Genomic DNA, 15,763 nt, shown 5'->3' on the forward strand with positions numbered 1-15,763 from the left:
TATTTTATAGTTAAAATTTAGATAAGAGAATATTGCTTTTTTTTTTTTTTTTTTTTTTTAGTTATTCATTTTGTATCTCAAATCTCTTGGATGTAACTTAAAGACAAGTATTCAGCATGCTCAGAGTCCAGTTCTGTTGAACCAGACTGTTTCCCCTAGGTTTAGAGCTGCTGCTAAGCAGATCCTATATTCATGAACTGTAACAGATATCCCTGTTATCTAATAGCATTCTGTTTAAAAAAATAAATCTAAATGTCACTGGAGGATAACAGATTTTTAATTCCGTTTTCAACAGAAATGTGTAACATTATCTTGAGGTCTTTTCTGTGCACAGAAATGGATAACTTTAGCACAATTTCACAAAATTAGAACCTGCTGGCAACTGTTTTACAATGGTAGGCAGTTGAAGGAGTAAGTAATAGGGTAAGCTACCAGTCCCATTTACTAAAAATACATGGCTTCCTATGAAGCAGAGAGAATAACATCTTTCTTTCTCTTTATTATTATTGGCCACAGAGAGAGAGAGAGAGAGAGAGAGAAATTTCAAGAATCTGATCAAAACAAATGGATTTGTGTTTTATCATAATCTTGCCAGACCCTTTCTGAGTAACTCATGCTTCAGACTTGATGCATTATGTGAATTCCAGAGCTGCTCTGGAAGGAAGAAATAGAAAGGCTTTTATTTATAAGATTCTAGTCGTTATCTCTTGAAATTGCTAAAATCAAACCTTGGTAACTCATATCAGCCTCAACTTGGGACACCTGATCTTTAAGGCCTTAGTTTTAAAAGCAGTTTTCATTACCTTAATATGCTTTTCCCCAGTGCACAACAATTATTGAGAACGGCTTGACAAAAAACAAACAAACAAACAAACAAACAAACAAACAAAAAAACATATTCCTGTGTTCAGTAACAATAACATTGTGCTTAGTCTTGGTCAAAAAAACTATCATATGAATTGAACAGTCTTTTAAGACACATATTTAATTAACAGTAAACAAAAATGTAGGACAAAGTCCCTAATGATCAACAGTACATGTCAAGTAAATGAAGTAATGTTTGTTGTTGCCCGAATGCAAACTGGAGGAAAAAAAAATAAAAATAACCAGTGCTTTGAAAAATTGTATGAAAGGAGTTGGTTTTAAGTTCTTTTAGCTCTGATGAATACCAGAGTGTTATTAGCCTGTATTTGAATTGTCTAAGTCTTTTGGCTGGCTAAAGTTATAGACTTTATTTTTCGTTTTGTGAACAAATTCCCTCTCTTATATGAAAAATTCTTGATTTGTAAGAAAAAAACAACATAAAAAATATGGAGAAGATCTGATCACCTTTACCTGTTATTTTTTTTTTATGTTTGTAGTCGACCTAAGTATTGTTTAGTGGAGGGACAGAATGCCTCATGGTGAGTTTGAGCCTGCAGTTAATTGTACTTTTTTAAAGATACTCTTCTTCATTTGAATTTGTTGTGATACCCTTCAGGTTGAAATGAAGTGTTTTCCTACTAAGTGAATTTTGAGCTACATCAAGATTTATGTTCTGTCACATGCTGGTTGTATTGAACTATTTTTGCTGAGTGTTTCTGGGAAAATTGTATACATAAAATTTACTTAATTCATAAGCTTGTCATAATCATGCTCAACTACAGAAATTAAGACAGACATTTGAGGTAGCAGCCAGAGTTGCTGAATCTGATTCCCTGTTCCTTCAACATCTGCACAACTTGTGCACTTGTGCAAAATACCTATATTGGGTTTCAGGTGCAAGTATGGCTGTAAATGCTCTGTGCACAGGCACAGACTGTGCACAGACACAAAGAAATGGCAGCCTTTACTGCTGACCGAGATTACACCAGACAAAAGTACTTGGCCACTTCTAAGACAGACTTTTAGGACTTTGGGTGGGTTAGAAATACTTACCAAAACCTGAATACGGCATGATTGAATATGCTCATAATCGTAGCATAAGAGCAGCTTTCTAGTTTACTTTTTTTGGGCCCTGGTTTGGACTTGTTTATCTAATTTAGAAAACTGGGAGATTAAGTCTTTTAAGACAGGCAGGAATGTCCAGACTGCCACTTTTTCTATGTATTGAAAGCAGAGATTTGAAACCCAAGTGAAGCCCTTGAATGAGTTAGTTTAAGGGGAGAAGTCTACTTTCAAGTAAGAAAATGTGCAAATGTTATCAGGTAAATAAATAGCACATGAAAAAGGGAAGGAATAGCCTTTCCAAATAGTATGGTGACCTGAAAGAAAACCTTTCTTCAGAAGATGCAAGATCTAACAGTTCTGTGGGACATGCTGGGTATCTAATATGTCCGTATGTGTACACTACTCTTTGATCTGAGTGAATAATTTGTACAAATGAGCCGATCAATTTTGCCTGTCCCTCTATCACAGCTTTCCTGGATTTTCTTGCTGTTAGAAATGATGCAGAACTTTTTCTTCTACATTTCATGTCTCTGGATGCTGTGGCTAATCTAGCCACAGGCCTGTAAGCCTGGAAGTGTTATGAAGAGCACAAGGGAAGGGTGGGGAGCAGAATCAAACGCTCTAAAATATGAAGCTCAGCAAGGAGGAAAGGGAACTTATGTCAGGGTCTACTGCCAGAGGGACATTGATGTAAGTAGTAAATAAGGAGAGCACAGATGTAGGGAGCTGTAGTCAAACTACAAGGACAAGAATCAGTATTTTAATTTAAAAAATAAGAGAGTCAAGGATTAAAAAAAGCTAATGATAACATGGGCTAAACGTGATGGCAGGATGAGCATTTTAGAAACTATTAAATGAATTGCAAGGAGGAAGCTAAAATAACATTAAACAAATCAATAAAAGGTGTATTTAAATTTCATTCTTAAGTAATCCATATTCAGAAAACATCTATTATCTGCCCTGAAGGTTAGGCACACATGATGGTGAGAAGATTAGGTCTGTCAAAGTTAGGAGAAGCAAGAAAAATACTAATAATAACATTATCATTGCATGAAGAAGAGATACTGGATGAATGTGGTTAAACGTTAAAAATGGAAGGAGTGACTGTGGTCAGTGCAATCTGGACTTGCACAGTTATTTAATTCAGTGCCTTAGAAATCTTCACAGAGTACTTAATTTAAAACACATTGGAAAAGAGCAGTGTTAAATGAAAAGGAACTGGCTGTATGTCTGTAAACAAATGATGATGACAGGAGAACTTTCTGCTTGAGGGTTTATATGCAAGTGTGGGTGTGTGAAAAGCACTCTTTTCCAAGTGTCTGTGTTGTGCCAAGTTGAATTTCAGTTCTTTATTAGTGACTGATCCAGAAGATGGAGCAAGTTCTTAACAAGTACTGTACTGACAATACTTCCTCTACACATTTAACTTCCACTAAGAAATGAATAAACACAAAAAACTATTTGCTAATAGATTTTTGAAAATCAATCTCCTAGCTAAGGATTCAGTAGAACAGTGATTGAGTAATCAAAGCAGAAATTAGGCACCAGGCCTTCAGCAAGAAGAGAGAGAACCTGTTACTTAGGTAACAGGTTGCTGCAAAACTCAGTGGTTAAAAAAGAAATGAAGAAAACCGATAAGCCAGCCAGAACTCAGCTATTTTGGCTACTTTGCTAAAATATTTGCCCAGGTTTTGTTTTAATGGGCAGGTGCTTCCACAAAATTAAATTTCTGAATTGAGATTCCTTTCTTGGTCTCTTTTAGCAAATGTGTGAAAGCTAACAGAAAGAACAGCCAAGACATAGTGCTGCTTTGGTCACAGAAGAGGGAAATTCACACAAAAATAAGAACTCTTATGTCTTAAAATTATACAGGTTCTGAGGGCTGAATTTGATGAAATCTGTTGAAAGAGGATTATGTGAAAAATCTGTGAATAAGAACTTCAGATAAAACATGCCAAATAGCTCAGAAGATGCAAGTGGCAGAAATGTCCACCCCTCTGATTTCCACCTGGCTCTAGAGCATGGGATTGAGGGGACAGATTCTGCTTAGGTCCTTCCATCACTAAATTTGGAAACAGTTGTTGTAAGACAAAAAAATTGTGTAGATATTTAAAACGTGATGTGTTGCTAGAGTACTAATCTTTTCATTATCTCATGATGAAGAACTTGGAATAAAAATATTAGGAAACAACCTGAAGTAAATACTAAGGAATATCTTAAAATAGAAAGTAACATGACTACTCAAAAGAAATATATGATAAGAAAATAGTACAAAACAATTGATGGTCTCATTTAACTGTCATCAGAATTCAGAACTTTCAGAATATATTTTCAAGAGAAATATTTATTGACTAGCTAAAGTCACGGTGAACAGTGGCAAATACATTTAAAGTGTTTTGGAGACATTAGTCTTTGGTTTAACAAATGCTTAATTTGAAACAATGTAAACAAGCTGGATAATGAGATTGAGCCAAATATAATTGGAGGCTATGGGGACTGTTTATTTTCCTTTCTGTGCATTCAGGGATTTGTATGCATTATTTAAGTCCTGCAAAGCCAAAGAAGGTGAAGAATGAATCCCTTGTGAAACAGATCCCTGTGGCCTCAAAAAGAAAAAAAAAATGTATGAGCAGAGAATGGTTAATTCTGTAACATCCTTTTGCAATGCTGTTTAGAAGTAAAAGAAAACAAGTCTGAAGCACATTTCTAAAGATGTTCTTCAGTAGCAAAGAAATGCTGACCTCATGGAAATTTATGGAAAAATACTGACTTTCATGGACCTGAAGTTCATAGCAGACCTCCAACACTTCAGCTGCCTATCCGAAGCAATTCTCTCACTAGTTCAAAAGCACTAGCTTGAAAACTGCAGAATTCCACTTTCTAATTACCTCTTACGGGCAGGATCTCTGTAGCACAAAAAGCATAGCAAAGGAACTGAGGCATATGGAAAGTCAAGGCATCGACTGCAGTAAAGGCATCTTCACAGCCACTGACATTTATGATTAAGATCCTAAGAAATCTCAGCCAAAAACTGCTTGTAAGCTGCTTACCTGGAATAGTCTCTGCTGGCCAAAGAGCAAACAAATGGTGTGAGGAAATGGTGCAAATTATTTTTAAAGTTCCAGTTAGCTTAGTCCAAAGAAGGGAAAGTCTGATCCTTTTAAGTATGCAAGACTAACTCTCAAAAGGCTAGGGTCAGCCTGCAAATTGCAAAACCTTCAATGTTAGGTTCAACTTCACAGTCCAAAGTTGAGGGAAGGCCCAGCTGAGACAGGCAGGAGTCTTTGGGTGGAAAAATGTAAAAAGAGCAAAGTGGCAAATTGAAATCTGCTAATTAGTGTTACACAGCATTTGAACAGTGAGTTCAGGGACCTAGGGAGAAGACAGAGAAGGGGGCCATCACTGAGGGATAATAAGACTACAATACTCATAGAATTTTATCTTCATTTATCTCAGTTTCAGGAGGAGAAACACTCAGCAGGGGAAATTTTGCAATGGCATAAATTGTATCTGTTTACACAATCCAAGAGCTTAGTTTAGCTGCTTATTATTTTCTTGTTCACTGTTCCAACCAATTTCCCTCTATCAGTTACCACAGGGTCTGCTAGAAGAGATACAGATATGTGAGGCTGAATAGCAGCCATAGAAGGCACATTACAGATAACTTAAATATATATCCTGGACTTAATTACACGTGGTAAGTCAATTCCGATTGCTTAGTGCTGAATTAGTGGTGGATGCAGTCATGACCTTGCTTGGTAGCTTGCTGACAGTTAAGGTAAAGCAGATTCAGACAAATATCCCACAGTGTTCGGGAATGGTAGTATTAAGCTACTTTCTCATTTCCTGCTGGGTGAGAGCATTTAAAGAGAGGCAGCACACATGATCCAGCACTGCCCATTTCTGATTTCTTTTGTGGTTGAGGAGCTCTATGCTGTTTTATTTATTTATTTACTTATTCATTTATTTTCAGAGAAAAATCTTTGAGAAGGAACTTTAGTAGCTTTTCCAGAACTCATTTGAAAGTAAATACAAATGTTTTCTAGTAGAAAACGCAGAAAGATATGGTAGAGGAAATGGAGTAATAAGAGTCTGAGAGAGCAGCTTGAAAGAGATGTATCACGACATTAGTCAGCTCAGATGTGACATCAGCCCTTACTAGGGTCCTGAGAAAAGGTTGGCAGGAAGGGTATGTGGAGGACAAAGATTGTGTTTCAAAGCATCCTAAAGAAACTCAGTCTTCCTGCAATCTGTCCAAGAGCCTTAACTTATCTTCAACATCCATTTTTCACAACAATTTCATTTCATCTACAAAATATATTGACAGCACTTACATGTTTATCAAAGTGTAATGACTTGACTCTGACCTCAAATGAATACCTCTTTCATTAATCATCTATAATTATAATCTTAGCCAAAATAGCTCTAAAAGGGAAACATATACTTAACTTTCATATCCAGTAATTAATTATCCTGCTTTAAAATCAAGTCAATGTAAATTATACATAGTTAATGATATTGTCTCTGTTCAATTCTATCACAAATATCAGCCAATGAATAGGAAATATCTTATGATACCTACATATTTACTTTGAAAAATATTACTGACTTGATGCTAAAACTTGCATTTTATTAAACTAGCATAAGCATTGTTATCCTGAAACACAGAGTTCTAAAAGAACTTATTGCTTTCTGTGTGCAAGATAACATTTTTGATACTCTTCAATGTTTGATAATCTTGTCTTCAAGTAGTCGGGATTGTAATGGATCTACAAGATACCTATATAATTATCAATAGGAAAATTAGCTATGAGTAATTAGCTAACTGCCTTTTCTACCTCTGATTTTAGGATGGATGCTACAATCTACATCAGAATAAATACAGTATATGTACTAGTGTAATAGAGTGTATAACAGCTACTATATAACAGACAGCTGCTAACTTTGACCTCTGTTATTTAAATTGATATCTAAAATACAGAGATATGCAATATAAATGTAACTGGAAACCTCTACTGCATCTGTTAAACAAACAAAAAAAGTATGTGTGATCTATATGCAATTCTGGTTATCACATAGAAAAATCTTCCACATTGAAGATGCTTTCAGAATTTCTGTCTATTCTCAGTACTTTTTCCAAGAACCAGCTAAAAATGGTAATTAGGGAGAGAACGCCTGGAGAAAATCATGGGGAAAATTTAAGAGACCATGAATTAAACACCATACACATTCAAACTGCTGGAGGACAGCAGTAATTCATTCTTCCCTTTGTCAACTGTACTGCTTTAAGATCACAGAATCACAGAATGGTTGAGGTTGGAAGGGACCTCTGAAGATTCTCTAGTCCAACTTCCCTGCCAAGCAGGGTCACCCAGAGCACATTGCACAGGATGGTGTCCAGCTGGGTTTTGAATATCTCCAGAGAAGGAGACTCCACAACCACTCTGGGCAACCTGTTCCAGTGCTCTGTCACCCTCACAGTAAAGAAATGCACTTTCATATTCAGCTGGGAAGTGTCCTTTCTTACTAGACGCACTCAACAAGATTACCTACGCTGCCCAGAGCCAGAAATATTGTTAGATTGCATACTGAAACCCTGAAGGACAGAATCGTGGTCTGCTTGTGAAAAGCAGACCACTTCAGATAGCTAAAACATTCAGGAACAAAACAAAGTGCATAGCGGGTAACCAGATTTCTTCTATCATGGAAAAACGTTGTGAAGGAGAGGGCATTAGTATTAGTATTTGAGCCTGGGCACAGCAAGAGTACACTTGCCTAAGCTGCGGTAGGCTTCTTGAAATTCTTTCCTGTGGAAACAGGGTTGTCATAGTGGTAAGTACTGTTGCTGCAGGTCAAATAGAATATGCAATAAGTTTCTACTGAAGAAGTGGAACAGGTGACATATTTGTAATATGCCTTGATTCTGAAGCCAGAGTAGCCAGCCTCCTGAACACCATGTGTCATGGCTGACTCAAGAGCTGCTCAACAAGCACGGTGTATGGATCAATACATCTGCTTTTCTTCTGTGTAATTGAAGCTCCTGCTGGCATTTATCTTCATTTCCTGATGCATTGCTGTTAGGAACCAATATCATGTTTGTTACCCGTGTAAAACTGATTGTTCATGCACTGAAACAGTTCACATTTGCGACGGACATGCTAGAAAACTCAAAAAGCATCTACAGTATGGTGAAATACACATGAATGTGAGTCTCAGGCAGAAATATGTACAGTCATCTCATTATTCCCAGAATAAATGAAATCAAAAGGTTCAAAAGAGACACAGAAAACAAATATTCTGCATAGTTATACTCTAGCTAAACTCTGAGTTTTTGATACTAGACCTTTCAAATAAAAATGTTTAAGACACTAGGAATTAGTGCAAAAGGTAATTCATTTAACTAATCTGCCATAGACTGATTGCATGTTAGCACAAACGGATAGTATACAACACTTGTAAAAAAACCTCTACTACCACCACCAATAACAAAAATTACTTTGCTGAAGTGAAGAAGACAAGCTCCCCTTGTAACTTCAGTAGGACTAAAATTTCAGCCTTATATTTACATTCCAGATATTCCTTTATTTAATGCCAGTTGAAGATAATTCTTAGTCATACTGATGAGGGGAAATAGCCTCAAGTTGAGCCAGAAGAGGTTTAGGCTAGAATTAGGAGAATTTTTTTTAATGAAAGTGTTGTGTGGCATTGGAATAGGTTGCCCAGGGAAGTGGTTGAGTCACCATCCCTGGAGGTCTTCAAAAGATGTGTAGATTTAGAACTTAGTAGCATGGTTTAATGGTGGACTTTAGTACTACATTAAAGGTTGGACTAGATGATCTTAGAGGTCTTTTCCAACTTGAACAATTCCATGATTCTAATTCAAAACCAAAAATATACAGCTTTGTCTTTAAGTTCCTTTAGCCCAGAAAAAGGCCACCTGGGTCTAACAGAGGACTTCTTTCTTGAACTCAGTTCAGAGAAAGTCTTCGTCCTCACTTCTTGCAAGCTCTTAGAGTTCAGAGGTCTGATGCCACATGACCCATACATGAAAGATACAGAATATGTTTCTACAATAAACACATATTCTCTCTCTTTAGTGATGCCTTACACTGCAGCTCTGGCTATCTTAAAAATCATAGAATCATAGAAATATAGAATATCCTAAGTTAGAAGGGACCCACAAAGATCATCGAGTCCAACTCCTCGCTCCACACAGAACCACCCAAAAATGAGACTAAGAGTTTGAGAGCATTGTCCAAACACTTCTTGAACTCCAGCAGCTCAGTGCCATGACCACTGCCCTGAGGAACCTGATCCAGTGCCCAACCACGCTCTGGGTGAAGACCCTTTTCCTAACATCCAGCCTGACCCTCCCCTGTCCCAGCTCCATGCAGTTCCCTCGGGTCTTGTCGCTGTCCCCAGGGCACAGAGCTCAGCGCCTGCCCCTCCACTCCCCTCGTGAGGGAGCTGCAGGCCGCCATGAGGCCTCCCCTCAGCCTGCTCCGCTCTGGGCTGAACAAACCAAGGGACCTTGGCTGCTCCTCATACATCTTGCCCTCTAGACCTTTTGTCATGTTCATAGCCCTTCTTTGGACAATAATAGTTTTATACCCTTTTTATATTGTGTTGCCCAAAACTGCACACAGTACTCGAGGTGAGGCCACACCAGCACAGAGCAGAGCAGGACAATCCCTCCCTAGACTGGCTAGCAATACCGTGCCTGATGCGCTCAAGGGTATGAATGGCCCTCCTGGCTGCCAGGGCACACTGGTGGCTCATGTTCAACTTACCATCGACCAGAACCCTCAGACCCCTTTCTGCAGGGCTGCTATCCAGCCTCTCATCCCCCAGTCTGTATGTATAGCCAGGGTTGCCCCATCCCACATGCTGAATCTGGCATTTGCTTTTGTTAAACTTAAAAAGTATATTTAAAAATATTAAATATGTTGAATGGTAGAGTTCTTGACATAATGCTTTGTCTGTATGTCTTTAACCAGGGTGTTTATTACCACTGTTAGTTGACTGAACTTGTCATATATTTCAGTAGCTGTCATAGAGCTGAAATGATCTGGGACACTGGATGAATACAAAGAGGTTGACATTATGGCAGTACTTATGTTTTACTTTACAAGGCTAATGAATGAGTAATTATGAAGGAAATCCTAGAGACAAATGAGATTAAAAACTACAAATCTACATTTCATGTACTTGAATCTAGAGCCATATGACCTTGTGTCGCATTTCTAACTAGATGAGAATAATAATATAATAAACATGTACAGCTAAAAGTAAATAATTTCTTATGAATGCACCTATTCCAAGAACATAGAGAATCATTCATAAACTAGAAAACAGCAACAACAACAACAACAACAACAAAACAACAAAAAAAACCAACCACACAAAACATCAGACCCTGCTGATTCAAGTGTAAACTAATCAGAACATCTCAGTAGATGATTTTGAAACTGTCTGTACCATGGAGACTTTTGTTTTACTTCTGCTATGCAAAGCTAGTAGTGAGACTTTGAGAAATATTAAAGAACATAACATAAAACATTTTCTAGAATGTTGCATTTTCCTGAAGGAATGTTTGGACTGAAGTTCTATGAACTGGCAGAATGCCATCTGTGCATGTTACCTGCAGAACAATTGCAAATTACATTAACAAATCCACAGGAAGATTGTAATTTGTTGCCAGTGCAACATTAATTCTCATTTCTCTGCATTTTGATATAGTAACCAGAAATATAGGAACAAGCTCCTGATATGTATATATATATATGTATATCAGTATATATATACATACTATATATAGTATAGTTTTACGATTATAGAAATAGTTTCCGTTGGCTCAGAAAGTGTAAAGGTAGGTGCTGCTTCAGGAATGAATTGACTTTTTTATTATTACTATTTTTGTCCTTATTTGATAAGTATTTCTCTTTTACTGGAGCATATTAATCGCATTTTTGAATACTATAGTAAATTAATAAATTTCCTCAAGATTTTTTTTCCTCCTCCCAACTGCTGTTTCCTCCCTTACACCCCTCAAATTTGCATCAGTTAAAACCTGAGATAAAAATATTATCACATTTTACAGAAAAGGAAGAGGAAGCAAAGAGACTTCCTTGAAGCCACCTAACATATCGGCAGTAAAGGCAGAACAAAAACCTACTTTCAAATAAATTTCCAGATGACATTTATTCTTCCAGAATATAAGCTTGGTATTTTGATTGCACTTGTCAGAGCTAAATATGTGTGATGTTAAAACACCACTGAAGCATGCTCAAATGGAGAAACATGGAAGTTGACTGTGCTGGGAGTTTCACTGCAGAAATGGCCACAGCAATATAAAGGATCCTTCCCTGAGGACTCTATGTAACTCCTCCTTGCTGGAGGTTTCTAATGCTGAGTAGAGCAAAAACTTGTGTGAGTGCTCATTATAAGCTTTAGTTGGGAATGGGTCAGCTCTACGCAATGTCTTAAAATTACACAATTATTTTTTTAGTTAATGGACTACAGACTAACTACGGACTCTGTGGTCAGCTGCCAATCTTTCCTTGGTGTCTTATCATAGAATCATAAATGTTTGAAAAGACCTCTAAGATCATCTGGTCCAACCATCACCATACTACCAATGCCACCCACTAAACCATGTCCCTAAGCACCATGACTAACCTTTCCTTAAACACCCTCAAGGATGGTGACTCCACCACCTCCCTGGGCAAACCATTCCACTGCCTGACTACTCTTTCTGAGAAAAAATGTCTCCTAATTTCCAACCTAAACCTCCCTGACACAACTTGAGGCCATTCCCTCTAGTCCTGTCACTAGTTATCTGCAAGAAGAGGCCAACCCCCAGCTCCCCACACCTTCCTTTCAGGGAGTCGTAGAGAGCAATAAGGTCTCCCCTGAGCCTCCTCTTCTCCAGACTAAACAACCCTGGTTCCCTCAGCAGCTCCTCACAGGACTTTTGTTCCAGGCCCTTCACCAGCTTCGTAGCCCTGCTCTGGACACGCTCCAGGGCCTCGATGTCCTTCTTGTAGTGAGGGGCCCAAAACTGAACACAGTACTCGAGGTGAGGCCTCACCAGAGCTGAGTACAGGGGGATGATCACCTCCCTGGTCCTGCTGGCTACACTATTCCTGATACAAGCCAGGATGCCGTCGGCCTTCTTGGCCACCTGGGCACTCTGCCAGCTCATGTTCAGGTGAGCATCGACCAATACCCCAAGATCCTTTTCCTCTGCACAGCTTTCGAGCCATTCTGCCTCAAGCCTGTAGCGCTGCATGGGGTTGTTGTGGCCAAAGTGCAGGACCTGACACTTAGCCATGTTGAACCTCATCCCATTGGCCTCTGCCCATCGACCCATCCTGTCCAGGTCCCTCTGCAGGGCCTTCCTACCCTCCAGCAGATCAACACTTCCCCCCATCTTGTTGTCTGCAAAGGTACTGTACACTAAATTCCCTCATCCAAATCATCAGTGAAGATGTTAAAGAGAATGGGCCCCAACACCGACCCCTGAGGAACACCATTGGTGACCAGTCGCCAGCTGGATTTAACTGTGTTCACCACTACTGTTTGGGCCCGGCCGTCCAGCCCTTTTTTAACCCAGCAAAGTGTGTACCTGTCCAAGCCATGGGCTGCCAGCTTCTTCAGGAGAATACTGTGGGAGACCGTGTCAAAGGCCTTGCTGAAGTCTAGGTAGACTATGTCAACAGTCTTTATGCAGAAGTCATGGTGGCAGAATTGGTTCTCTTGCAAAACATTGACCCACTGTACCCCACCTTTCTCTGCCTGCCGGGCTTGTTTTCTACATATTCTGTGTTTTGTAGCACTTGGAACAGATATACCTAAACAGCATAATTCACTTCTTGATCACTTCCTCTGCACCCTAAAACCTGCATGCCAACTGAGTGTGCCCCTGGGATTCATAGGAAAATGCACTAAACCATGTAACTATGGCTGAACTCTCCCTTAGGTTCAAATGTTCAGATTCATTTGTTATTTTGGCAGGGTGTACAATTTTGCAATGAGCACAAGCAACAGACGGAAACAGACATTCAAAATATGGACATACTCATAAAGGACACAACTCCCCAGTGCTTTTCAAAACAAGTTTAAGAGACAATGGCAGATAATAAAGGCGAGTTTCTCTGAAACAGGTAGAAAGTTCTCTTTTAATAGCAAATAATGGAGGGACTACTACCAGCTTCCAGGCATGATAACATACTATATACAAAACAAGGAAGACATTCAAGTACGCAAATGTGGAGTAACACAGAGGAAGATAATATCTCATTAATCATGTTTGGAAGCTGTCGACCACTCAACCTTTGTTGAAAAACAAAACAAAACAAAACAAAACAAAAAAACAGCTACATAGCTACGTTTAGAGATTCCAAATTATGTTTACAAAGTTGACGTGACATTTAAGACCAAGTTGGAGCACCTTCCTCGGATCTGAATTTCAACTTAAGATCTCAGACCTGAGAGAAGGTGGATACCTCTAACTCAAAGGTAATGAGATCTACAGGGGATCAGCATCTCACAGAATTACATCCTTATGTTTAAGCATTGGAGGTTTATTCTTCATCTCCCTGATGAAACAGGACTGATGTCTGAGTAGGCCTGGTGATTGGTGTTTTAAGTACCCAGGCAGAATAGAAAATCAAGTAATGATTCTTTTTCTTCCTGAGTCATGCATAGCTAAGGGACCCAAAAATAGCTATTAGGCTGTTTCCTGCCACAGTAGCCTCTTCTAGCACAGCTGCACAGTATTCATGGGAAGTACTTGATAAAATCACCATGATATCATTAGCAGCTACTGTGTTTCTATCTTGAAATGCTTATTAGATGAGAAAAAGCAAGCAAACTTAAATTATATTAGAGCTAGATGTGAATATACTTACTTCCTGAAGCTTTTTTACATTTTTGGCTGAAATATATGCAATCTGATTACAAGTACTTCTTTTAACTAGATGTTTCTTCTTTTTCCCATCTTTTTTTTCTTCATTCTACAGTTATTGCAGCAGAAACTTTCAAAAGGAAATCTAGTGAACTCCAAAAGACCTGTGAACTGTAGCAGTATCTGTCATTTGCATTAATTATTGGAGGCTTTATTGGAAGCAACGTCATACAGAGGAAAGGCAGACAAGTCAGATGCAAAATGAATGACAGAACACCCACAGAAGTTCCATTTTATGGGCTCCAGGTGTGTATATCTGATAAAGTCAGTAAGATTATTTCTTCAACCAACCAGCCAGGAGCAGAAAAAATAGCAGCCCACTTGGTCTGAGAGCCTAAAATCCATTGTCTTCAGCTGCTGCTTCCCTTGGCTTTTCTGCCGAACTTAATACAGCTGAATTCATTACATGATGTTTGCTGCTATGCTGTTTTAAAAAACATTTTGGCAAAACACACATAATTTGACGGTAAGAACTGTCTGAGAAATCCTACCAGAGCAGTAGCCTCAGAACCTCTTTCTCTAGGTCACCTGATTGATCTGGCTGTTGTCACTTGTGAGCCATCGATGTCATCTAATGACTGTCTAGAACTGTGATGTGATACATTATGGATCTGAGAAAACTGTATTTTGTTTGCTATGTTTAAGAATTTCCATGCTTGACAGAAACTAAAAGCATGTTCTTTTATCTTGCAAGAGCTTACTCTCATCTAGGACTCATCTTGAAACAAATGGTATGGAGGAATGCATGGACAGTAAAAGAACCATTCTTCTGAAATACAGAAAGCTTAGGATAATTACATTTTGCCATGAATAGAAAGCTTGTTGCAAACACATTACATAACAAATATATTATAGCCTAACCATCATGATGAGTATATACACTGCTTTGGTGTTCCTCTTAAATGGTATGCAGACTCAGCATAAAGCCCTTGTTCAGGACACATCTCAGTGGATGTTTTTAAGATTTAAGAAGTTTGAACCAAAGACTGAGCTGAAAGACTAAAAGTACTCCCACCTTCATCTCCAAGTGGCAGCTTGTCTCTTACCTGCAGATGTCTCTGGGCATGCAGATGCACAGCATTGAGAGTGCTCAGACTTGGTGGTGACTGGAGTCAGGGGTTAAGAGGCTTTTTTCTGCGGCCCCAGGACAAAGGCTCTTACCTGTATGAAACTCCTGTTTGATCTCCATGGACCAGGGTGAGCTTACTGGAGACATGGAAGTGTGCTATGCAATAGAAAATGAAAAATACAGTGCAAGTTTTCCCTTTTCTCTTTTCCAACAAGACCATTGAGTGCAGTACATGAGGATGCAGGAAACGTGACAGCATATCTAGTGCTGTGACCCAGTAGCCATGGCAACTGCAGTGCAAAGACAGATTACCCCAGTGCTCATTTCCATCAGCAGCAGAACTGCAGTTATTTATGCTGGTCCCTTAGCCACAGAATAAAAAGCTGCATTTCAGTTCTGTGTTGCAGTTTTAGTGGCTGCAAAGTTTAACATGGAACAGATTGATTGTACCTTCTATACTGACAAAAAGAAGAAAAAGAAATTTCACTGACAGGAACCATTTACTTACCTTTCATTATAATGCTGACCTGTCAATTCTCATGTGCTGAGAATCAGATCTGCTCTTTCAGCTACCGCTTTTTCATTCCCTACTGTGGCACCTCCAGTTCATGCATCAGCAGTATGCTGTCATGTGGCCTGACATGTGTCTTGTCTGTTGGGATTTTAGGGACTTGCAGAATCTGCCAAGGTCACCAAATCAGGCATCTATACAGTGGTGAAGCATCTTCATCTGTTGCAAATATAACAACTGCCATCTTATACTACCTGACAAGGTTCTGTTTAGTTTACCTGTCTTC

Source organism: Cygnus olor, chromosome Z, assembly GCF_009769625.2.
Source record: "Cygnus olor isolate bCygOlo1 chromosome Z, bCygOlo1.pri.v2, whole genome shotgun sequence".
Lineage (NCBI taxonomy): Eukaryota > Metazoa > Chordata > Aves > Anseriformes > Anatidae > Cygnus > Cygnus olor.